The sequence below is a fragment of the Vigna angularis genome, chromosome 2, assembly GCF_016808095.1.
Source record: "Vigna angularis cultivar LongXiaoDou No.4 chromosome 2, ASM1680809v1, whole genome shotgun sequence".
NCBI classification, from domain to species: domain Eukaryota; kingdom Viridiplantae; phylum Streptophyta; class Magnoliopsida; order Fabales; family Fabaceae; genus Vigna; species Vigna angularis.
Window position 1 is genome coordinate 24,225,040 of NC_068971.1, and position 26,236 is coordinate 24,251,275.

Below are 26,236 nucleotides of genomic sequence, written 5' to 3' on the forward strand. Positions count from 1 at the left end.
GGGAATAAGAAGATCAACACAAAATTTTTATCCTGGTTCGAATCAAAAGATTCTACGTCCAGTCGTTAATCACTATAAATAGTGATTAACCTTTTTCACTAAAAATGGTTTAACAGATTACAAGATAATGAACATGAATAAAATGAAAAGAACCACTCTACCAACTTGAAGAGAACCGCTCCAGCAATCGACCAACGATTCACAAGCTTCTCCTTTCAGAAGACCAGGCAGAGCACCTTGCTAACTTGAAGAGAGTCTGCTCCGACTATCGACACACGATACGCGAGCCTCTCCTTTCACAAGACCAAGCAAGGGAACAATGAACAAAAAGCTCTCTAAGAACGTTCCTCTGATACACAATGTTATAAGCTTTCTCAGTTCAAAAAACGTTACCTTCTGATTTCTCCAAATCAAATTATATAGCCAAGTACACTGAGTACCAAAGGTCAGCTCTCAACTGCCATGAATAATCGATTATTGTAAGTGATAATCGATTATTCAAGTCCGTTACAGGTTTTCAAAAATGTGATAATCGATTATATGAAGTGATAATCGATTATTCAAGTATGACTTGTGATAATCGATTATTGCTTAACCATAATCGATTATACTAGTAAAAATTACAATGTTTAACATTTTCCTACTACATTCAAAATCTACAAGTTGCTTTTTTAAATATTTTCCTACTACATCCAAAATCTATAAGTTGCAGCATCATCAAAACACATCTTCAGGTTTTACCAATACTCCTTATTGGTAACACACTTCATCAATCAATTTTAAAACATGTCATTAGTTTTACCAATAAGGCCAATTGTCCAAGTTTAATTCTCACATTCAGTTATGCACCAACATTTAACAATTTTAACTCCAAAAATCTTAGAAATTGTGGCAATTCACAATCTAAAATTAGTCTCACTTACAAAGGTCTCATTTAACATTTATCATCATACTAATCATCAAAACAACTCAAAAAAAAAAACAAATAGAGAAAATTCAACTCAATCACATGCCATAACTCATAATCGTTCACAATTTTCTCCAAGAAGAAGAATCACAAAATCAACATGCACACAAATTATATTCCAGAAAGTCAATCATGGAATTTGTAAAAGCTTTTAGCTTCCCTCACCTTTGAGAAAACTCTAAGAACCCCTAAGCCTCTGAACTTGCGAAAGCTCTATTACAAGCTCAAGATAACATGATGATCAGACCGAACCAAACATACCATATTAGCAAAGAGTGAAATTTAATACTTTGGGAGCACATACAACCCAAGAAAGACCGAAAACAAAGAAAAAAATAATTAAGAACCAAAGGATACCAAAATTACGACTTACTCAGATGTAGAATCTGTTCGGTTAGAGTTAACGAGTTTGTCACTATGAATTCAACATCAATCTTTGATCAAGAAAAGGATGAGATTTGTTTGAGTTCTTAAAGATATAAGAAGAAGATTTTATTTTTAAGAGAAGTTGTTTGAGAGAAAAGTTAATTATGCATTTATGTTTTTGAATAAAAGAAGACAAGAAATGAAAAAAGTTTTACATCATTCGAACTCATTATTATACTTTTATATATATATATATATATATATATATATATATATATATATATATATATATTTATTTATTTATTGCTTCAAGTAACAAATTACTTGAACTAAGTTGTCTCAAATGCAATCATTTAATACAACATTGATAACTCAATATATTTTATTTTTTCAAACTATCAATTCTTATTTCAAACTCAAAATATTGAGAGCTGAAATAACACATATCATGCACAAAACTCAAGATATTATGACTACTTTATTTTCATATAATCATCTAACCTAATGCTTTATAAAAAATATAAATATTTTTTCTTATTGCAATGCTTATATTCAAAAGTAATGTCTATAATCAAACAATATGATTTGTCAAAGATCTAAGGACTTAGAGTAAAATATCTAAACATAATAAAATTTTAGTATATGATTAAGACAAATAACTTTTTTCGACCAATTCCACTAAAATTGATGGAAAAATCATATAAAAAAACAAAACATTAGAAAATCTTTAAAGTAAAGAAAAACTTACACTACAAAAAAGAAGGGCATTACCGAAGGTCACAAGCCCTCGGAAAATGCTAGAAACCCTCGGTAAAGGGTATTTACAGACGGCTTATCGACGGTCAATAAGCCCTCGGTACGCTAACATTTACCGAGGGCTTCTGCCCTTCGGTAATTACCGAGGGCCAGAAGCCTTCGGTAATTACCGAAGTGCAGAAGCCCTCGGTAATTTCCGAAGGTCGGAAGCCTTCGGTAATTTCCGAAGGGTAGAAGCCCTCGGTTATTACCGAAGGACTGAAGCCTTCGGTAATTAGGTAACGTAGATTTTTACCGAAGGGCAAAAGCCTTCCGTAAGTTGGAGGGAAATGTAAGAGACAATTATATTTCTTATGAAACCAACAACAGAAACAGACCTGCATTGTCTTAATATACTTAGTAGTCATTTCTCCAAATTACTTTTACTTGCTTTTCTTTTTCCTTTTGCAATTATCAGCTGCCAGGTCAGAAAGCTAAGTGGGTTTGGTGACTATTTGTGCCTATTGTGATGACATTAGTTTGTCATGATTTCCCATTTATATCTCTAATAATGCAGACGGAACGCCAGATCCTAAGAATGCATACAACTCTAAGGAATATCTTAAGATTACAGAGGAACAACTGAAGGCATCTGCTGCACAACAGTAGGAGCAAACACCTCCCAAGGAACGCGAGGACGAGCCTCAAATCAAGCAATCTGGTTAGTCTTTTATGTAGCATATTTTTTTTATACTTTTTCTCTCTTTCCACTCTCTTTTCTCTCATTATTCTCGGGAGGCAATATTTCTGGCCTCTAATCCAGCAACTCTACCCAATCACCTACACATTGTCACTACACCCCTAGCGAAAATCACACGAAAGTGACTGAACCTAAAGGGAAGGGTCTAAGACAGGAGCCCTCAACCTCAGATTGAGAAGGTGAAATGCATGGTCAGCTACAACCACTATAGCTACTTTTCAGCAGGCAATTGCCTCCTATTTTTGTGATATTAGATCAAATTACAACGAACAACATTAACTTTTATCTTATCTTAGGACCTAGTAATCTAGTTCTCATTCCAAAGAAATTAAAAAAGATGAGTAAGGTCCACCACAAACCCTATTGGTCCAAGCCCACAGTTTCCACCAGATAACTCCCTTTCCCCCCTCAAATTTGGAGTTTCAACACATAGGGTCAGGTTATACTACGGGGTAACCCTTCAGAAAACTCAAGGCATCTCAAGCACTCAACCCTTAAACATAAAGGGAAGAACAACTCTTTTCATATTAAAAACAGGCATTTAAGACAAGAATCACTTACCAGGGAAGCATATGATTTTAACAAGGGTTTGGCTAGCTGCCAAATTGGCTTAAAAACAAAAGGTGAATCCACAAATAGTTTGAATTATTTGTCTAAGTAGTTTTTATTTCCTAGTTGGAAGCTTACTCAATGCCTTCTCAATTAAGAAAACACACAGCCTGTGACAAAATTATTTGTCCACATTGTCACAAATAGTAATCCAAAGGTCACGAGGCTGCCAGTTATATGTGAGGTATATACATAAACTAAAAAAGTTAAGTACACTATGTAATATGTAATGTAGAAAGTGAGATACTTGACAAAAGTTGATCTTAGTTATTCCAATAAAAGAAGTTGTCTTCACTCTCAAACACTGGGTTAAAATACGAGTTTATTTTATGACTCTCTTCTGTCCTATCCTTATCAACAATTAAGATTTTATCTACAAGGACAGTTTATCAGAGAAACAGTAAGATATAATATATATTTTTTTCATCCTCATTCCACAACACACTTAATTAGCTTTCATAATTATTATCAATTTAATCTTATGATGGAATGAATCCTAGCAATCTAAATTGTATTACTCTATTAAAATATAAAACATAATTATTAAGCATGTGAGTAGTATAATGCGAAAGGAAGGGGTTGCTTAGAACGTACAGAGTGGAAAAAGAGAAAAAGCATTGCAAAATGGGATAATTGGATATGATTTTTTGCAATGATTTGTGATGCCGATACTTATCACTTTGTGTGGAAATAAGTAATTTAGTAGTTTGAGAAGGAAATAAAAAGCAGAATGTTAGATGTATCCAGAAGCAAATACAAAACAGAAAAGATACTCATTATATTTGATATCACATAATCGTGGAGAAGTTGATTTGATAAGAGATGATTGACAATAGTACTTTTATTTTTTGAGGTCAGATTGAATGAAAAAGAGAGGGATATAATGATGACATCACAACAGCTGGGAATGATGAAAAGGAAAAGAAGATTTGATTCAGAGACTGATACAGGATTTCTAGATGAAAGAATTGAGAAAATTGAAGCGGCACGCTCCACCAAAGAGATCTTCGTATTTTCACAAAATGAAACAGATTTATGGATGGAAACAAAATAAATTGGATGCAAGCAAGTCCCTACTCCATTGATCTCAAGCATAAGCTATAGGAAGTTAAAGTAAAACCTGCAGTAGACAAAAGAATCAACCAAAGATGGCTGGAAGACTGATCTTGTTTAAACATTGCCAAGGCATATAACATCCAGTTAGTCTCATTACTCAATTCATGCTCAATGCAAGAGAACCTCACCTTCAATCTGCAACATACAGAGTTTTAAGCACTTCACAAGGGAACCCCAAAAATAGTCTTATTGTGATGTTAGGATCCAATTGCAAAGTATGGGAGTTCCGTCCCATATTTCAAGTAAGGACTCTAGTATGGACTGTCAGGTTCAATGGCTCTTCAACTACAGTAGCTAGATTTTGTGGTATGATTCACCAAAGGTTCTTATTAGTTAGTACAAGAGTGTAAAAAATGTTTTTCAACAGCAAACAAGCTAAATAGGTATTACACTACTCACCAGGGTAGTCAAAGGAAAAGTGCATAACACTACAAGAAATATGTTTATTACCGAAGGATTAATACCGACGGTCTTTTATCCTTCGGTAAGGTAGTGACAGTAGCGAAGGAATACGCCCTTCGCTAAAAGGTTCAAGTGAAATGAGAATTTGGGATTTCGCTATCCCATTCTCCCAAATTCAGTATTGTGAAATCTTCTCCCTCCCAAAACCTCTCGCTTCTTCCCGCTTCTCTCTCGTCCCCTCGCCGCCGCACACCGTCTCCCTCCTCTTCGCCAAACTCCAACACCACCCCTCCCTCCTCTACGCCAAATGCAAACCCTCCGATGACATCGACACCTCCGACAACGTCAACCCATTGGAAGACATTGACTTCAAGCCTCGGAGCCTGCGGAGGGATTTGTCGCTCCTCCCTCCTTCGACGATGGCCCCCTCAAGACGGAGGACGAGATCGCCGCAGCCTACGAGGAGCTCTACGGCCCCACCTTCAGCGGCGTTTCCATGCTCGGGAATGACGTCTTCGAAACGGACGCCCTGGTGAAGCAGGACACGGGGTTCGGGTCCAACACGAAGAAGGAGAAGGTCCGCGACGGGTTCGAAGATAGGGTGGTCCAGGTGAGAAGGGTGACGAAAGTTGTTAAGGGAGGGAAGCAGTTGTCGCCGTCGCCGCCGTTCAAAAGTCCGCCTCCAATGCCAGGAGGAACATCGTGAAGGTTCCAATGACTAAGTACTCTACTTTTCCCCACAGGTACACACTCAGTTTTTGCTTAGAATGTTATAGTTCTTTTGCTTCCTTGTATCTTCTGGAATTGGAGACTGAGATTAAGATTGAGATTGAGTTTCAGTTTGCTTCTCTTGTATTCATCATGTTTCCCCTTGTTGGTTCATCCCAAGAGCACCAGAAAATTACAAGCAGCCCTTCACGAACCAAAGATAATAACCACATTAAGATAGGGTATTTCATCAAATTCCATATTCTGAACTTTTATTCAAGAAAATTAGCAGCATAATCTGTTCATGTTTCCCCTTGCCTAATTTCCAATCTTGCAAGTTAAATCCCTTGTTTATTAAATGTGAGTTCTGTCTCTGAAGCGAACTCTTTTTCTTCTGTGATTGTTTAAGATAAGTCCAAGACTTCAGTTTGAGATTACACTACATGGCTTTCTCTTATGGGCTTCAATGGGGTTCTTGATGTCTGTTGGTATACTTGCAATTAGACTATCAAACAAAGAGGAGAATTCAAGAAGGCATAGAATTGTGTTCTATGTTCATTCAATTTTACAGGCAAGTATATCTAAGCCCACATTACATCACAACTCCAAATCAAATGTAATAATTGATTGTTTCTACTGTAAGTTCTTTTACTTTAACTTGAAAAACAATGATTTACAAAATCATAGAACAAGAATTTACGGTAGTGAGAAAATAAGTGATGTGGAAATGGCCAAAAGAGTTGTAAACAGTATTTTCAATATGGTCTATGTGCTTGTTGTAATAGTATTTTCAAAATATCTATCTACTTTTATCTTCACCTTACTCAATTGAATGCATAATTAGTACTGTTAGTACATGTCTATATGAGTTGAAGGGGATATATAAATGAATTCAGAACTTGTTTGCCCTTTTTAACCTCTAACTTTAAATCCAATTCATTTGGAAAGCCTCTGGATCTGTTAATGGCCATATATTAGTTTTATAAGGTTAGTTGTAGCATTGATTTACTGTTAGATTCTGAATTTTAGTTCACTGTAACTCATTTTACATTTGATTGACTAAGTTCTATGGAAGTTAATAAAATTTCATTTGCTTGGTGTGAATGTATAATTACTGAAAAGATTGCTTTATTTTTTACTTGCATCTAAACTCTGTTGTACTCTATACAGCAGGATCATTCTAGACATAAACATGTATATATATATATATATATATATATATATATATGTATGTATTTGAATGGAATTATATCATGTTACAACATCTTGTTGGTAGTTTATGGTTAATGATTGAATCTTGATTGTCTAGGGTGTGATTATTTCACATACTTAAGAGTTTGATATGTGGCTCATTACTTTCTATGGTATTTAAGTTGGTATGAATTACTAAGTATAACTTTCGGTCAAAGCAAAGATAGGTATGTTATGTTGATCATGTATAATATCTAAGCTAAGTTAATTGTATGGAATCAAAGCATGAGAAATGGTTTAATTAGGCATGAAAAATTGATATAACATTGAAGTAAATGATTTTTGCACTGCACTTATCTGTTTGCTAAATGGGAGTATGATCTTAATTGCTGAATTGGAGTCAATATATGCAGAAAACCTTATTGTTTTAGTTATAAAACTCTGCAGAAAACCTTGTTGTTTTAATTATAAAACCTGCAAAAAACATTTGCTGTCTTAGTTACAAAATTCTGCAGAAAAGCTTTGCTGTATTGTTGTAAATTCTGCATAAAATTCTGCATTGCTGTAAAATTCTGCATAAAATTCTGCATTGTTGTATTGTTGTAAAATTCTGCATAAAATTCTGCATTGCTGTATTGCTGTAAAATTCTGCATTGCTGTATTGCTGTAAAATTCTGCATAAAATTCTGCATTGCTGCATTGCTGTATTGCTGTAAATTCTGCATAAAATCTTTGCTGTTTTGGTGTAAAATTCTGCAAAAATACCTTACTATTTTGCTGTATAACCTGCATAAAAATGTGGTTGTTTTGATGGTATATTCTGCATAAAAATCCTTGGCTATTTGACCATGTGGGAAGAGCATGCATGTGGAAGGATTTCTTATTTTATTTCTGTAATCTGTGGGTGATGTGTTTCAATAGAAGAGCCACAGTGTGGTGGTGATGTGAAGAAAACAGAAGAAGAATAGACAAGAGTGTGTGGTTGTGAAACTGTAGAGTAATGGTGTGTGAATAAAAAGAGAAAGGAGATAGAAGAGGTTATGGTTAGGTTCAAAAAGAGGAAAAACAGGGGAGTAGAGAATGGTGGCGTTAGGAGGGAGTATACGAAAGAGAGAAATAGAAATGAGAGTTAGTTAGGTATTATGAGTTTTAATTGAAAGAAAGAAGAAGAAAGGTGTTCATAAACTAAGTTGAGGTTGCTTAAAGTATCCAATTTCCTTTCCACAATATACAAGATATTTTCCTATAGTAGTTGGTAAAGGCTGCTGATATTTTCCTATAGTAGTTGGTAAAACCAAATCATTTCGTCTAATGCACCTCTAGCTTTTGATTCTTCTACAAATGTTGCTATACTTGGAACTTAACCATTTCAACAAGATTTAAACATCATAACAAACTTGTTTGAGCTGCTAATGGACACTAATTCAATGTAATTCAAAATCTACAAACTACAAACATTTACCACTTCATATAAGCTAGTTGGTCATTTACCACTTCATATAAGCTTCCCCTGTGATCCAAAGCTACAAACTAAAATAGAGTAATCTGTGATCTTTTTTAATTACCATTTTCTTGTCCTTCTTCATTTTCACTTGGTCCAAGGCAAGAAGTTAAATTGAGACAGAGGGTTTCACACTCAGCTGCCAATACTTCTTAAAGTTATTACATTGTTTATTGGTTTAGTGTTAAGATTTGGATTGATGTTTATATTGTTGGTTTGTGCTGATCTTAAGTGTTGTGGTGCAGTTTCCAACTTAGAGACCTTATTCATTTGAGGTAGCATCTTTAGGAAGAGGAGCTGAAACAGAATATTGGTTGAATAGGGAACTTTCAGGCAGCTGTAAGTGCTAACTTTAGTTCAAAAATATACAATCTGTGAGTTTTTTTTATTCATGTCATCCATAATGAATTTCCTACCATTCTAACTCTGCATTATTGAACTTGATCATTCTTGACTATTGAGGTTGAATTTTAATTATTTGTTATGATTGGTGTTTTTGCTTCTGGTTCAAACATTCCTGTAGACATAGTGAAGGCAACACGTGAATGTAAACAAGGTATAACAACAACCCAACCTTTTAACATTTAAGTACAACCAATTTCATTACACCAATTCATGATGTAAGAAGGTAATATACCTATGTTGATGTTGGTTTTAGTTCTCTTCAAGTTGCAGTAGTAAAATACATAATCCAGATTGAGGTTTATATCTCTTAATTTTATTGTATAATATCTCTTAATTTTCAATCATATGTTTAACACTCTAGCATCACATTCTGCAGCAGCCCAGCGCCCTGTTTTTTTTTTCGCCCTTCGGAAATTACCGAAGGCTTTTGGCCCTCGGTAATTACCGAAGGGCGAAAGCCCTCGGTAAATGTTAGCGACAAGGGATTTACCGAGGGCTCTTTGGCCGTCGATAAGCCTTCGGTAATTACCTTTTACCGACAGTTTTGGACTGTTTCCGAGGGCTTCTGGCCTTCGGTAATGCCCTTCTTTTTTGTAGTGTAACAAACCAACATGATTATAATGGAGTGTGATGGGATGTTAGAACCCAGTTGGTATAGGACTTGAGTCCCACAAACGTAAAGGATTTTAAAGCTGGGTTAGCTAGACCTTGTTGAGCTTTCCAACTACAACAACTAACTTTTTATGGTGTGGTTCTCCCATGATTATTAACACACCAATGCAGGCTATACAGGTTCACTAGTGGATAGAAGATCAATGTTTACATATTGTGCTTTCCTACAAGGAAATTTAGTTAAATGAAAAGGTAAGAACACAACACAGTAGCTAGATCATCTACGTCATTATGGAAAAGCTATAAGAAAACTTAGTGTGTTTCATACAGAGAGCAAATAGCTCATGTCCAGCATAAGGGTTGAAAGGCTCCAGTTTCAATGATCCAATTACCAAGCTAACAATGGGAAGACTTATAATTAATAAAACTTGGGGAGAGGGTGTGAAGTTGAAAATGTGGATATTGTAAATTAGATGTAAATCATTTCAGTGTGTCAGGTTTGAAATCCCTTGAATTAAAGGAATTTGTAAAAGAGTCTGTCCAGGAAGCTAGACCTGATTATTTGGATATAATTTCTGATTATTGGGGTGATTTATTTCCTTACATATAGCCTTGCACTATGCTAGAAATACCTGTGATATTATTTTGAAATATCAATGACATCATTCTATTGACTTTTCAAATTGCAATTTTCCAGTTATTGAAAGTCAATACTAACATTATACACAGAGCAATAAAAGCTCTTAGCACTACAGTAAACAATGAATATACTAGTTAGTTACTCACACTAGTGGTGCCTAAAGAAGGAAGCAGTTGAATTTAATCACAGTTTCCAATTAAGCATCCAAGAATCTATTCATTCAAATATCCTCAATGACAAATATCCAAAGAATGTTGGCACCTTCAAAAACTCTAAGGCCACACAAAAAGAACATAATTTCTACCACACACACAATGACAGAGACAAAACAACATGAAAACGAAAAAAAAGAAAGAAAGCTAGCATCATTCAAGTACAATTTCTTCTCGACAAAAATTCAATTTTGAAAAAAAACTTACCTCAAAAGCAAAATGGACGAAGATGCCAGCCTCTGCAGACCATGACCACGAACTTAATAAGCCCACATCACCTCGCTGCCGTCGAGCCAACCTCGATGACCCATCACCACTACCGCAAAAAGCCGACTAGCACGACCTACCACCCTACCGGAAACATCAGACCACCAACGACCACAGCTCCGCGGGAGAACGCCTTAGTGTGATCAAAAACGGACTAGGGCTTTAGTATCGCTGGACGAATTTCTAAAATTTGGCAGAGGAGAGGGGGAATTTCTGAAATTTGGGCAGAGGAGAGGAAGATTATGGCTTTGGTATCGTTGAAGGAGCAAAGGGGAAGGGTTGGAGGGAAGGGTTTTGGGCGACGAAGAATACGACGAATAATAGGGCTGGTGGGAAAATGAATTGCAGAGAGGGAACAACTTAAAATTCTTCGAAGACATAACCGAAGGCCTCTAACCCGTCTGTAAATGAATTCACCATTGCATTACCGAGGGCTCATAAGCCGTCGGTAAAAAGCCGCCGGAAAAACGCGCATTTCCTGTAGTGTTAATCCGTTTAAAACTTTTATTGGAAAGAAATGATCTTTGACTCCTTACTCAAGTTGTATTAAGATTTGAGAAAAAGATATGAATAGAAAAAAAAAATCTAAAAAAAGATATAATTTATTTAAAGAAGTAGAAAGAAGTAAAAATAAAAAACAACAAAGGAATGTACCAAAGGACTTTTTTAACGAAAATGTTAATCGGTTTATACAAGATTCCATAATTTCTTGTAATGAGTGAGATTGAAAATTATGTATCTTATAAAGTTTCACATCTCTTAGGATAAGTAAAGGAGTGAGTGTTGGTGGCTATATAATGAAATCTAGGTTCATGGTTTTAGTTACCTTAAGTCTAAGACATTTTGAGCTAGTGTTTGGTTTTTCTTCTGGTCTTATAGTAGAGTGTTGTAAGGTGTTGTTAAATTCTTGCTTTGAAGAGTGTGGGAGTACTTAGATACAAAAAGTTTGCCAGTGTTTTCTATGTGTTGTATAAATTTTCACATAATATTATTCTACGATCATGTATTTTTTTTTTTGGATTTGGAGTTTTCACTTTATATATTTTTTTATCCTTGTGTTTATTTATTTATTTATTATTAGGGTGATTCTCGAAATAAAAAGGGTGCATTTTTTCCCAACACATTTTACTATTATATTCCATCTTAATCTACAGATACTACATGTGGCCTAGATTTGGAAAATAATTCATGCATATTAATTTTTTATAATTCTTATTACCAATATGTTATTATCAAACTTCTTTTAAACAAATTATGTTTTAAAAAAATTAAGTTATTTTTATTTCGATTTTCATGTTTTATATGTAGTACACAAAGTTTTTAATTTGTTGTATTTTGAATATTTGAAATAATAATAACGAAACCACTTTAAGCATAGCACATTTACATTTTTAAAATTAATTTAAGATATTTAAATTGAAAATTTTTTTGAATCCCAAGTTCATTGAGTAACCTCATTAGGGTCAATCATCCCTTATTCAAGGTATTGTCACTTTGGAATGTAGAGCTCTGAGGTTTATCCTCAAAAGATGACTCATAGGGTGAAAGGTGAAAGGAGTATTTAAATTGCCTTTGACCTTGACCTCTAAGCATGTGGGATTATTGAGCCCAAGTTCATCGAGTAACATCGTTAGGGTCAATTACTCGTCATCTGAGGTATTGTCCACTTTGGAGTTTGTGTTCCATCACTATTTTATCCATAAAAGGCTCATTTGAGGGTGGAAGGAGGAAGGAGTATTTAAATTGTCTTAGGCCTCAATTCCTAAGCGATGTGAAGTGTGATAGGAACATAAGCCCCCAATCGAGATTCAAGGGGAATGAGGGTTCATCCTCAATGGATGACTTAGGGGAACGATGGTTCGTCTTAAAATATTGTTATCGTCTCCAAAGATTTTATCCAAAGTCCAACGAGATAGCATCACTAGGATCAATCACCTTCATCTGAGATATTGTTAGCTTTGGAGTTTGTGCTCCATCACACTTTTATCGGTACGAAAAATTATTTAAACTACCTTAGGTCTTCACTCCTAAGCTATGCAGGACTATTAGACGTGATAAGAAAAAAATGTTCTAAATTTTTAATGTAAACTGATAAAATTCTATTTATTTTTAGTTAAAATAATTTATTTTTAGTTAAAATAATTTATTTTTTATTTTGAAAGTTTCATAGAAAAACTATTAAATTCATATTGATGATTGATTGTCTTATTCACTTAATGAGACTTCAAGGAAAGCTATTAATATTAAAATTATGTAAGAGTTATCGGAATGAAGTATTTTGGCATTAAATATACCAATAGATGAATACGTTAAAATATGTTTTTATTTTTCAAATGTTGATCGTGAAATTAAAATTTGATTTTGTTATAAATTTTAATATAATTTAATGTCAAAAACTTAAAAAATAAATAAATATTACGTTAAATTAATATTATTGATTAATGATTATATATTATTTTTAAAATTTAAAATTAAAATATATTAAAATTTGAAATGAAAACAAATTTTTAAATTAATGTTATTAATTAGAATGATTATAAATTAATTTTAAAGTTTAAAATTAAAATATATTAAAATTGAAATAAAAATAAATTTGAATGTTTTACATAAATTATGAGATTATAAACATATATAATTTTTAAAAAAAATATATTGTTACAAGTATATCAAAGCACCTAAGCTCACGTATACCATAAATAAAATATTTAATAAATAAAAAATCTACTGAAACGTGACAAGTTGAAATGAACAGAATATTGAACAAAAATATATTGGAAAATTCAATTTCATCAATGAAAGAATATATTTCGTTTTCAAATCAATTAATTAAACAATATATACCATAATTTAAATGTAACATAAATAGTGTATATATATAAATATATATATATATATATATATATATATATATATATATATATATATATATATATATATATATATATATATATATATATATATATAAAAGGAGAGACAATAAAATCCGTAATTATCACATGTTTTTTATTCTAAAATGAGAATTCTTGTTCTGTGATCGAAATTTATTTTATAATTAATTTAGATTAATTACATGGTTAATCTGTTGTAGACTTAACTTCAATAAAATGTGAATATTCTAGTTCTATGAACAATTGTTTTCAGAAATGAATTCTTATAAAAACATGTCTAGTCTTGTAAAGAAATACAGATGATCATGAAGAGCGTTTTTTTCTCTAATTCAGTGATAGTAGAAATCACAAACTACTGGTGCTGAATTCAATCACAATAAAATCCTTAGTTCAAAACACGCATTTTATTATAAAATAGTAGAAAATATAAGTGAATCAGGAACAGCAACATAGATTAAGAGATCCTTGCTTGAGACAGAAGCCGTTCTTAAAGCCGTTCTTAGTGCAACCTGTGTTGCATTGTGGAGTGCATTGCCCTATGCAGTGAAAGCCTGGATCAGTAATTCCTGTTACTGCTTCTGGTACTGCATTCAGATCACAATTTCAGCATAAATTGAAAAATAAATATGGATTTTTGCACTTGTGAAAAAAATAAAAATAAAAACTTCTTTCTTCCAGTTACCTGACGTGAGAACCAAAGCAACAAGCAAAACTCCCAAGATGAAAGATTGACACAAGCGGGAATCCATTTTAAGATAACTTTAGTTCTGAAATTCTGATATTTCTTTCTGCTGAAATGAATATTTCATATGCTGCTGTATAATATATATAGAATTTTGTTTTTAGGAAAACGGTAACATATGACATATTTTTATCTTCATTTGGTATATATAGGTAAAATAATTATAAAAGTGTAAAATTTTGTATTTTTTTAAGAAAAAATGAGAAAAAGAATAAATAAGAATAGTATCAAATGGATATAAAAGATTTAGTTACGTTAAAAATTATTTTTTTTTCAGGAATATCTGTTGAATTAAAAATGTTTTTTTTCTCTGGTCAACATAAATCACAGGTTATTTAATAGTTTTGAAAGTCAAAATGTACTTTAAATTTTTTTACTTTAAATCTGTATAATATTTTACATGTTTAATTTAATCATAGGTTCAACGTTCAAATAAAGAATGTTGCTTTAATTTTTTACAGAAATTATAGTTACGATTTGTAAAATATTATTCTTAAAAAAATTTGAAACGTATACTTGAATCATTTAATTAAAAACCATAGGTAACTTGAACGTTTTTAAAGAAATGTTTGATGAATAATTTAATTGATCGTATCTTAATCAATAATATTATTTAATTATTTGAGTTTTGAATTTGAAAATTCTTCTACGATGAATTTTAATAAAGCTAATTGTAAAACAATTTAACCTAACCTACCCTAAAGATGCTAACATAATTTAATTTAAGATGCTAATCGAAGTTAATTCATGATTATAAAGATATTCAATGAGTATATTTGAATATCAATCACACTATATAATCCCAATGAGTATATTTGTAAAATTAAACCAATTGGGTCCTCTCCGCTTAAGTTTCCAAGATGCGTTAAACAAATGTTGAGGTGTATTTTTTTTACATGGCGTGACATTGTCTATTAAATTGAATAGGCGATTTGTTGTACAATCAACAATTCCACGTGGATGTGCAAACAAAACGTGGATGTGCAACCAAACCCAACAAGTACTACTTCTTCTATGACCACTGGAAACCGTCCCAAAATCGGCCCACCGGCTGCGACGACTTCTTCTCCAGCCACCACCCATCTTGTAGATCTTGAAGCAAAAACCAGCAAAACCAATGGCTCAACTCAATCTCAGAAAGGTACTATTGTTCTTTGCATCAGTTCTTCTTTGGAACCTCACCACTACATCCACCAAAAATCAGACCAAACTCATCAAACCCACTGCTCTATCTTCAAAGCATCAAACCAAGACCATCAAATCCAATACATTTCCTTAAAAAATCAAACCAACAAAAGCAGATCAAACTCACGAGGCAACAAACAAGAAACAAAAGACTCCACAACAACAATCCAAGAACAAACCTACGAAACAGACACCGTTGAGTTGGAATATTCTGCACGAGGATGACGAATTGGTTTCAGAGTTCACAGATCTACCAAATAGATTCCACCAAACACTCCTCCCCGACCTCGAACGAATCTCAACCACTTCCAAAGCCTACATCACAACGGACCTAGATCCTCTGGTACCCACCGACCTCGACTGCCGGAAAGATTTCTCGGTTGTATCTCGTCGATGAAGTGTTCCACCGCTGCCCGTTTTCTAAGCCGTTTGGTCTCTCCACTAAACTAGCCTCACAGACCTAACATTGTTCCTTGGACCATGCATTGTTCTCTCTCTTCTCTCACTGGAAAGGAACAATATTTCAACAATTTGGCTTGAGATACAAACTGTTGTCGCCTTTGCTGGTTCACTAGATTTGCAGAGGGGTGATCTCGCCTTCCTGGTGCGTTTATCGCGTGGGAAGTGAAGGATGGTTGTTTGGCTGCGCATGGTGGAGCTCGTTTTGCGTGGTAGAGGCGATTTGGGCTCACAATCTCGCCTGACTGTTTCAAATTTACGAATAATAGTAAATTTGGGTGAATCACCCAACAAAATTCCACGTAATAAAACACTCCTACATCAGCATTTTAAGAGTGGACCACGTCATCACAATTAACACTGTCTGTCAAAATTTAACGGAGATTTAAAAAACAAGAACCCACTTGAAATTCTCCAACAAATATAAAGACGATCCGAGAGTTTAAACTTATTATATAACACTCCTACAAAATAAAGACTAAGTTTATGGCAGTTAAAAATATTGTTTCTTACGGTTGTAAAAGGTTACAAATAATTATTTTACTGACACTAAATAATCACTTTTAGCGGTTTTTATCTCTGAGCTGGTAATTTTGCAACAATGAATACCATTATTATTGGCGATTAAACCTTTATTCTTTTTTTGTATTTACGATTTTAGCTACTACACATATTTTTATTTGAAAAATAATCAATAGCGTATTTTAAATGTCATTATTATTACTTTTGTAATTTTTAACCCATATATTGTCCAAATATAAAAATTTAATCATACAAAAAATTTAATACTTTCAAGATAAAGGAATTCAACGGTCAAAGATTAACAATAAACATACAAATGCATCAATAAAAACTTTACATAATTATATCATAGTATATTTTCAAATAAAAAGTATATTGTACCTAGTAGAGACTGAACGGTCGTTCACTCAACACCACCGTTCGGTCTAGTTACAGTAAAAGTACCCGTCAACCAGGTCAAATGGTTTTATCAATATTGGGCCGAAGTTGGACCAGTGTTTAAGTTATGGGTGTTGCTCCCTCCACCACCACTTGCTTCCTTCACCACCCGATTCCTGTTTTACTCTTCTCTTTATTTTTCCATTCCTATTTTACCCTTAATAAAATTTTAGGGTTAATATTTTTTAATCTCTCTACATGTATGAAGCGCAACAACTCTTCTTCCTCTTTATCATTCGTCCCTCATTGTGTTCTTCTTCCTCTCACGTTCCACTTCTTCCTCTCGTTTATAGAATGTGGTGTGTGAGAGTGTGGTGGACTTTCAGTGTGCCTAGTGAGAGATTGCAAGTGGTGGATGCAATTGATCAGCCGTGCTGTGTGGTGGTGGTGTGGTGATGCTTGAAGGTGCAGGTCCAGAGATTCGTCGTGAATGTGCAAAATAACCCTAAAAAATAAACGTATAATCTTTAAACGGATGTGAGCATCCGTCAGCAGATATCAACATCCGTTTAAGGGAAAATGGATGTCGATATCCGTTTTTCCTTAACAGATGTTGACATCCGCTGACGGATGCTCATATCCGTTTAAAGATTATACGTTTATCTTCGAGTTATTTTTTTATATTAATTTCGGAGATATTTTAACAATGTAATTTATATGTTTTGATATATTATATTTGAATATATTTTGATGTATTTTAATAATGTATTTTTGAAGATCTTTATTGTATTAGTATATATTTATATTTTTTTCCTTTGCACGTTATATATAATTAGTTTCTTATTTTAATGTTTTTGTATAATATATATTTTTTATATATGATTTTTGTATTCTTTAACAATTTTATAATTATATAAAAAATTATTTATTAGTTTAATGATATGAAATATATAATTTTATTATATTAATATTTTTATATTTGTTTGATTAATTATTAATTATATTTATAAGACTTATTATAATTTTATAGGTGATTATTGTTTAAAATGGATGAATATCTTCATATGGATTTTCAAGTTGGTTCTAGTTTGATATCCGATTTCTCTTCATTCATTAGCAAAGTTGGAGAGGGGGATTTGACAAATAAATTTACCACAAATGAAATATTTCGTTCACGGGAGCACTTAATTGATTGGGTGAGAGGGATGACTTATGATTTAGGATTTGTTGTGGTAATAGTAAGATCTGATATAGCTACTGGTGTACGGGGAAGAAAAACGTTCATCATACTTGGATGTGAAAGAGGAGGGAAATATCGGAAATACAAAGCCGATGTGGTGCCTAGTGTATACGACACTCGTAAATGTGAGTGTGCGTTTAGATAAAAGGGTAAACCATGTTCAGACGGTGATGGATGGGTGTTGAAGGTGATGTGTGGACATCACAACCATGAGTTGGCTGAAACTTTAGTTGGACATCCTTATGCTGGCAGGTTAAATATGAGTGAGCAGTCATTACTTATTGATATGATAAAGAGTAAAGTTACACCTGAAAATATTTTATTAACCCTCAAACAAAGTAATGATCGAAATGTCACAACGATTAAACAAATCTACAATGCAAGGCAAGCGTATAAACGATCATTGAGAGGGTCCAGAATTGAATTACAACAACTTATGATGTTGTTGGACCGGAGTAAGTACATTCATTGGAGTAGGTGTGCCGACGATTTAGAGGTTGTTACTTACCTGTTTTGGATACATTCTAAAGCGGTGAAATTGTTAAACTCATTTAATGTTGTATTTTTTATGGATTCCACATATAAAACAAACAGATATAGACTTCCATTGCTTGAGATTGTGGGCATGACGTCTACAGGGTTAAACTTCTCTACAACATTTGCTTTCTTGTCTACTGAACGAAAGAGTGATTTCACATGGGCTTTGGAAAAGCTGAAAGGTTTATTTTTAACATCTAAGGGTGGTCCTAAAGTCATTGTCACTGACCAAGACTTGGCTTTGATGAATGCTATTGCAAATGTATTCCCTAAGTCATATCAGATGTTATGTCAATTCCACATCCTTAAAAATGTTAAAGCTAAATGAAAAATGTTAGTTCATTCTACTGAGGTTTGGGGTGTGTTGATGGATGCATGGCAAAATGTGATGGATTGTGCTGATGAGAGCTTGTTTGGTGAGTATATGAATGGTTTTCAATACGCAAGCAGTTCGTGGCCTTTGTTCTTTGAATATGTGAATCAGACTTGGATTATTCCGTACAATACATACTTTGTAAAGTTTTAGACGAACATAGTAATGCATTTAGGGAACACAACCACAAATAGGTATGTTATAATGTTATTTTATTTATTAGTTTTGTAGAGAAATATTTATTTGCACTTGTTGATGGTTTTTTTATTTATTTCAGGGTTGAGTCTGCTCATTGGAGTGTGAAGAAAGTTCTGGGCAATAGTATGGGTGATTTGTGCTCTTGTTGGGATAATATTCATAACGTCGTTATCCTACAACACAACAAGATTAAGGCGTCATTTGAAAGAAGTCTGTTGCTCACGAGTGACCCTTTTAAAGGATACATATATAAAAAAACTTATTGGGTGTGTCTCTCGATATGCATTGGATCTCATTGCTAGGTAATTGGAAAGAGTGCAGCAGATAGGATTGGACTCATCAAAGTGTGGATGCGTATTGAGACGTACATTTGGTGTCTCCTGTGCATGTGAATTAGCACGATATGATGTTGGATTGATCTCTCTGGGTGAATTTCATATCATGTGACGAAGATTGCATTTCTCAAATGTTGAATTAAATGAAACCGAGCTTGAGTTATCCATTAAAGATGAGTTGAAACAAGCAAAAGAACGATTCAATGAGGTTGACATTGGAGGTAAAGTCATCATCAAGCAGAACTTACTTGAAATTACTTGTCCTACATTGACATCAATGGTCCCTCAATTACATAAAGTCAAGACAAAGGGTGCTCAAAAGAGTAAAGTTCAACGAAGAGAAAGGTTTACTACGCGGGATCCATCATATTTTGAGTATGTCGATGCCTTTCATTCAACCATAGAATCTTCAACTGTGAAAAGTAAATTACAATCAAAGCCAAATGTAGTGAAGAAAAAGAGAGTTCCAATGATAGACCAGTTTCATTCTATTACTCATCCCTTCATTGTGGACGTTGTTGATGTTGTGGTTGATGGTCACTGTGGATATAGATGCATTGCTGCGTCGTTCGGACTCGGAGAAGATTCATGGCCCGTTATCAGAAATGATTTGTACAAAGAACTCAGTCAATGGCGTGATGAATACGTAAGCCTAGTAGGAGGGTATGATAGACTAGAAGAACTGAGGAACTCTTTGTTGGTGCAGTCACAGTTGATGGTAAGTGTTTCCTGTTTTATGTATTTTATTTATTATATTTATTTTATCTAACAACTTCTTTTATTCATAGCAGGCTAACAGGAATAAGTGGATGACACTACCAGACATTGGTTATGCAATTGCTAACCGATATAATGTCATCGTAGTGTGTATGTCATCATCTCAAAATTATATTATCTTCCCACTACGTTCCACAACACCATATGAAATAACTCTACATCGGTTAATTTGTATAGGACATGTTCATGGATGTCATTTCGTGCAGGTAATTGTATTATTTTGTGATTTCATTTGAAAATTACTTATAACTCAATAAACTATTGTAATTTGTATTATGGCAGGTTAAGTTACAAGAAGGTTGTCCTTTGCCCATGGTGAATATCATCTCCTCAATCCACTGTTATCCTGAGGCACGAGCATAGTCATCTATTTATACTAGTAGGATGCAATCATTTGCACAATTGATGGGCGTAATGACATCTTATGTTGACTTGGGTGATTCGTGATATTTATAAAGATATGTAAAAATACACTATTACTTTTTGTTAAGGTGTATTTTAAGCTTTTTATGGACCCACACCCTTCATTCAACTAAAATACTAAACATTTACTTTTCTATCTTATAAAAAAACTCCTAGACGTATATCTCTCCCTTCTTTTCCTTTACGTAACTCCTAATATAATATTATATATATATATATATATATATATATATATATATATAACACCTAATATAATATATTATATATTTATATATACATATGTACGTAACTTTTATAGCATGCATATCAAAGCGGCCCCACTTCAATGCCCAATGCTAAAATCACTAATATACCTGGCATAAAATCACTAATATACCTGGCATAAAATCACTAATATACCTAGAAGAAAAGTAAAACTTATGTACTCTATAAAAGTAATGTGATGAATGACAATTGTTTTGAAAGGAATCCATAAAAATTTCATAATGAATGGCATATTACTTTGAAATAAGTACTACATGCAAGGATTCCATATAAAGTATGATTAATGGTGTATATTTAGATTAATAAAAATAAAACGAATAATATAATCTTTGTAGAAAATCGTAGTACTGTACCACATTTAATAATGCAAGTTTTATAAAAATTAAATTACAACTTTAAGCCATTAGTTGAAATAAACCTCTGCACCATATTTATAAAACGAAAATCATATTAAATGAAAATAGGGTGAATGGCATAATATATTACAACTTGTCTAAAAGGAACCTTCCAACATTCATTAAGCATGCACAGACCCAGTAACAACGATGCACAAAAGACTTTACTCTCATAATATTAGTTGCATATTGAGGAAATACAAAAAATTTTAAGAAATGAAAAACATACAAAATGTAGTAATTTACTTAAGGCCAAATTTTGGAAAAGAATATTATTTAACAAACATTTAAGGTAAAAATTAGTGTATCCCAAATAATACATAATCTCGTGAGTCATAACTTGTTAAAAAAATGAAATACAAAGTCCTATCAATTAGACGTCGACCGTTTACCACACATATGCCTCTGCCCTCTCCTAGTCGGAGAATATTCGTCGATGCCCTCATTAGCAATCTGAAGTAGGTCCACCGACACCTGATGTGCAGCAGTACCCTCGGTCACATGACCACACAATATCAACGATTGTAACATTCTCGCCATTCGCCTAAATCTAGCCTACATTATAATTATATCAAACAAATAAATAAACATGGTTAAGAAAATTTAATAACATAATCAATGAAAAATAACATACCACGACGCCAGATGGTGAAGGTGGAGAGGATCTACGATGGGGTCGTGCCTCTTGTGGAACATCGGGGCGCTCTGTAAGCGCAAGAGCCGGTCTCGCATTAGGAGGAGCAGGAATAATATAGGGATGTGAAACCTTCCTAAACCACTGTATGTGATGGAGCCAAATTCCAGAGGAAACCAGTGGCCTGAAGCTCCCAAATCAGAGGTGTGGTAGATGTGTTGGTGTGCAGCGGAGTTGATGGAGTAAATGGTGATGAAGATGTTTGAATGAAGCAAGGTAAAATGAGTGAAGCCTCTCAGCTCAGAAAGCCTTCACATAATGGAAGGAAGCTTGAGAGAAAATGAAGAATTAGCAAGCAATTTTGACTCAAGAGCAGAATGCAAGACTGGAATATATTTCTCAGCATTTGGGCATAGCTCTAAAGTACCCATACAAGGAAGAAACCCTCATATTTATAAGTGAAGATGGGTCTCTTTTCTGAAATGAAATCCTGCCTAATTTCAAATGGGAAGCCTAACAGCAATGCCAAATCCTTCCAGCAAATCCCATGCCTTGCTCCAGGTCAGCTCCTCACGTGTTTGAAGCATCTTCTCATCCAACGCTGGGCTATTTTGGGGTTTTGGCTGGGCACATATGACTTTGGCAGCAAGCTTCTCCAACCAGGCCTTCCTTTCACGTGCCAAATGCCATGCTGGCAGCTGCTCCCTCCAATTTATTTAATCCTACAAAACAAAGTAAACATGCTTAATTAAGAGAAGAAGGTTTAAGATAATTCACCTTCCATAGAAGCAAAATATTAAGTGATCCTTCTTCCTCTTGAACTCTCTTAGCCATGACTCTAGTAAGAGGTCCAATGTATGTCTTAGATGGTCTTCCATCAGTATGTATCCATCAACACATTCAGAAGGCTATGATGCCTGTCTCACATTCATAATAACGTGATTCATGAAGTGCAACCACGCATAATCAACAACGACTACATCTGCATCTGCAACGGCAGTGGATGATCGTGGAATCTCCTGGTATAACCCAAATTGCCTCATCACACGCTCAGGCAAATGACGGGAAAGGGTGTCACCAATCCGAATCCATCCAGAATACATACATATGCCAAAGAATGGACGAATGCCCCGATGTCCCTCATATGGATGCCATATAACTCCACTATATGTCAGGCCATCCAACTGCGACCAAATCTCTGCAAGAGTCGAACTCTGCCGAGGGCTCTACCACCTAGTCGCACGTGGTGTGGTCTCATCATAAGAAGACACCAACCGCCTCCTTCCCATTCTAGGGAAATGCTCGTATATCCAACTCTAAAAATGCAATTATTCAATTAAATATCTTTCTTCTTTGAACATGGAAATAAGTACATCAAATAAATGTGAAGGGTATATGTTTGTACCTAAAACAAAGTCAGAAATCCAGCCATCTACTTCAAGGGTATAAACCCGAGCTGGTCGTACAAATAGGCGAGTGCAACAACACCCCAAACATATCTGCCACATGCGTGTACATCTTTAAATAATAATAGGTAAGACACGCGTATATAAGTGGCACTTTTATTTGCGAAAATAGTGCATCCTACTAGATGCAACAGATATGCTCTGGCAGCATAGTCCCAATGCTGTGACTCACACCTCTGAACATATATCTCTTTGAGCCAGCTGAGTCTGACTTTCGAACCACGTGCATCCTCCATCTTAGCACCAGCTGTGCCACCATCAACGCCGAGCAGGTCTACAAGGGTTGTATGAGCCTCCTCAAACTCCAACTCCTCAAACTCTAACTCCTCCAAATCACATAATTGTCCCAGTACCGAGAGGTGAAGTAAAGTGGAGACATCGTCAAGAGTGATCGACATGTCCCCTACAGGGAGATGGAAACTACTCGTCTCAAAGTGCCATCTCTCTATGAAAACGAGCAACAAGCCCTTATCAACATAATCATAGCAAATATCTGTGAGAGGCATCAAAGAGGAATTCAACATAATGTGTTGAATTCCTTCGGCGCACGGTCCTAACTTATTTAACTTTTTTACCATGGGAGATCAACTTCAGTATCTCCCCTCGATCCTACACAACAATATTTAATATCAATTGTATTCGAAAAAACTTAATAATTAAAATTTAAGTTATGCACTCACCCGACCCTGCGAAATACCATAAGCAACATGCTGAACATAGTGCGTCAGCAAGGAAGCATCACGTGGACCTCCAGGAAATCCACCGACATCCTCCTCCTGTATGTCAGGAACATCGACATGTTCCTCCTCCTCATTATCTTTATCAGGAGCTTCAAATGCCTCCTCGTGAACAGGACCCTCACAGGCCTGATATGCCTCCTCCTCAAACGCTCGGTCCTCAGCTATATGGTCATCCTGAATTGGAGCTACACGTCTTCTCCGAGTTGAAGTTGTAGGTCGTCTCCTACCTTCACCCTATGCATAACTCTCTCCTCTAGAACTAAAAGATGCACCTCGTGTTCTTACCATTTATAACAAAAACATTTTTAATTAAATTTAAAATTATTTCATTAAATTAATATTATTTTTTTCATTAATTTAATAATAATTATTTCATTAAATAAAATAATTTTAATTTAGATATAAATAAATAACAAATTAGAAAAAAACACTAAATTTAAATACTTATAAATTAATTAAAAATATAATAAATTAATAAACTAAAAAAATTAAAATAAAAACTAATAATAAACTTAAAAACTAAAAAACAACATCCAGAACGGATATGCGACATTCGTTCATGGCCTGTTATCTTCTTCCTCTCTCCGAACACACGCACACAACACAGACAAAACACAAAACCACCAGAGATCCACAGCAAAACAACATATTCAATACATTTAAATTTTTTTTTAAGAAAATCATGAAAAACGAAGATCCTAACCTCTTGTAGACCCAATGACCACCGCACACACTGTCGCACCGCACCCGCACCATCGCATTGTCGAACCGCTGAAGCAACAAAACGAATATGGAGGAGAGATGGGAGATGAGAAGAACGGATGTGGTGGAGTCTTGGGGGTGAGAATCTGGAAAGGGGTTGAGTGAAAAATGAGAATGGGTAGAAAGATAGGGTTTAGGGTTAAAGTAAATAATTAGGATTAAAAGTAAAAAGGTTATTTTTGTAATTAAAAAAGGTTACTTTTGTAATTAAAAAAGATGTAGTGGAGTTGGAGAGGTGGACGGAGAAACTATGGTGGTGGAGGGAGCAACACCCTTAAGTTATTGGGCCAAAGGTCCAACAGAAGATAAAATATTCAAAAGATAATCAAGAATATATAAATAAAGATATTGATAAGTAGGTTATAAGCAACTAGCCAGATTTTAAGGTAAGTCTTTATATTTTATTCTGTTTATATTTTATTGGGCTTGCGTCAGTTTAAGGTCTATGAGACAACTTATAAATAGAAAGCCAGGACCATCGGTCAGGTACGTCCCAATCACGTTCAACTCACACTCCTGACTCCTAAACATCAAATAGTGATAACCCTTCACTAAATACTCAACTAAGAACCAAGGTTCTTCAAATTCACGCCTAACTTGAGCGTCATAGTATCTTTTGCAGGTACCTCCCCTCCTTGGAACACGAAGGCAATCGATCGGTGAAGACTGACGTGACCGATCGGCCCACACGGAAGTCAACCGAACGACTCAGACAGAAGAAAGGCAAGCAACTCAGGCGATCCCAACTTTCGGAAGGAAGGAAGACGCGTCAGAACAGGTTAGTTTTTCAGTCCCACAAAATATCTATCGAAACATTTTGGCGCCCACCGTGGGGCTCAGAGCAAGTAGAAGAGGGCCAGATGGTGACCACGAGGAGCATGGATGAACAATAGAATACTAGAGATTTGATAGTGCAGATGCAAGCACAAATACAAGCACATACAAGAACCATACAGACGCAGGCACACACACAACAAGAGATGCAACGAAAGCACGCAGAGGAGATTGCGGCGTTAAGGGCAGAACGAGTCCATACCGAGCGGTCCGCCTCAAACGACGAGAATGAAAACGAGGCAAGTCGTAATTGGCAGTCATCCTAGCACACCAACCTGAACAGTCGAGGAAGGAGAGGACCATCGCCCCTCCAAACCGTTCGGCCTACCAGCTTACTCCCTTTTACGATGACCATCATGTAAATTGCAATGCCAGAGAAGAATCCTCCGGTATTAGAGAAGTGTGATGGCTCAACGGATCCTGACAATCATCTTAGGATCTTCACCAATGCAATGGCGTTCTACACGGACAGTGATCCGGTCATATGCAGAGCCTTCTCCTTATCACTCAAGGACGAGGCATTGGAGTGGTATAACACTCTTCCCCCAAACATAGTGGATTGCTTCGCCACTGTAGAAACCCTCTTTAGAAGG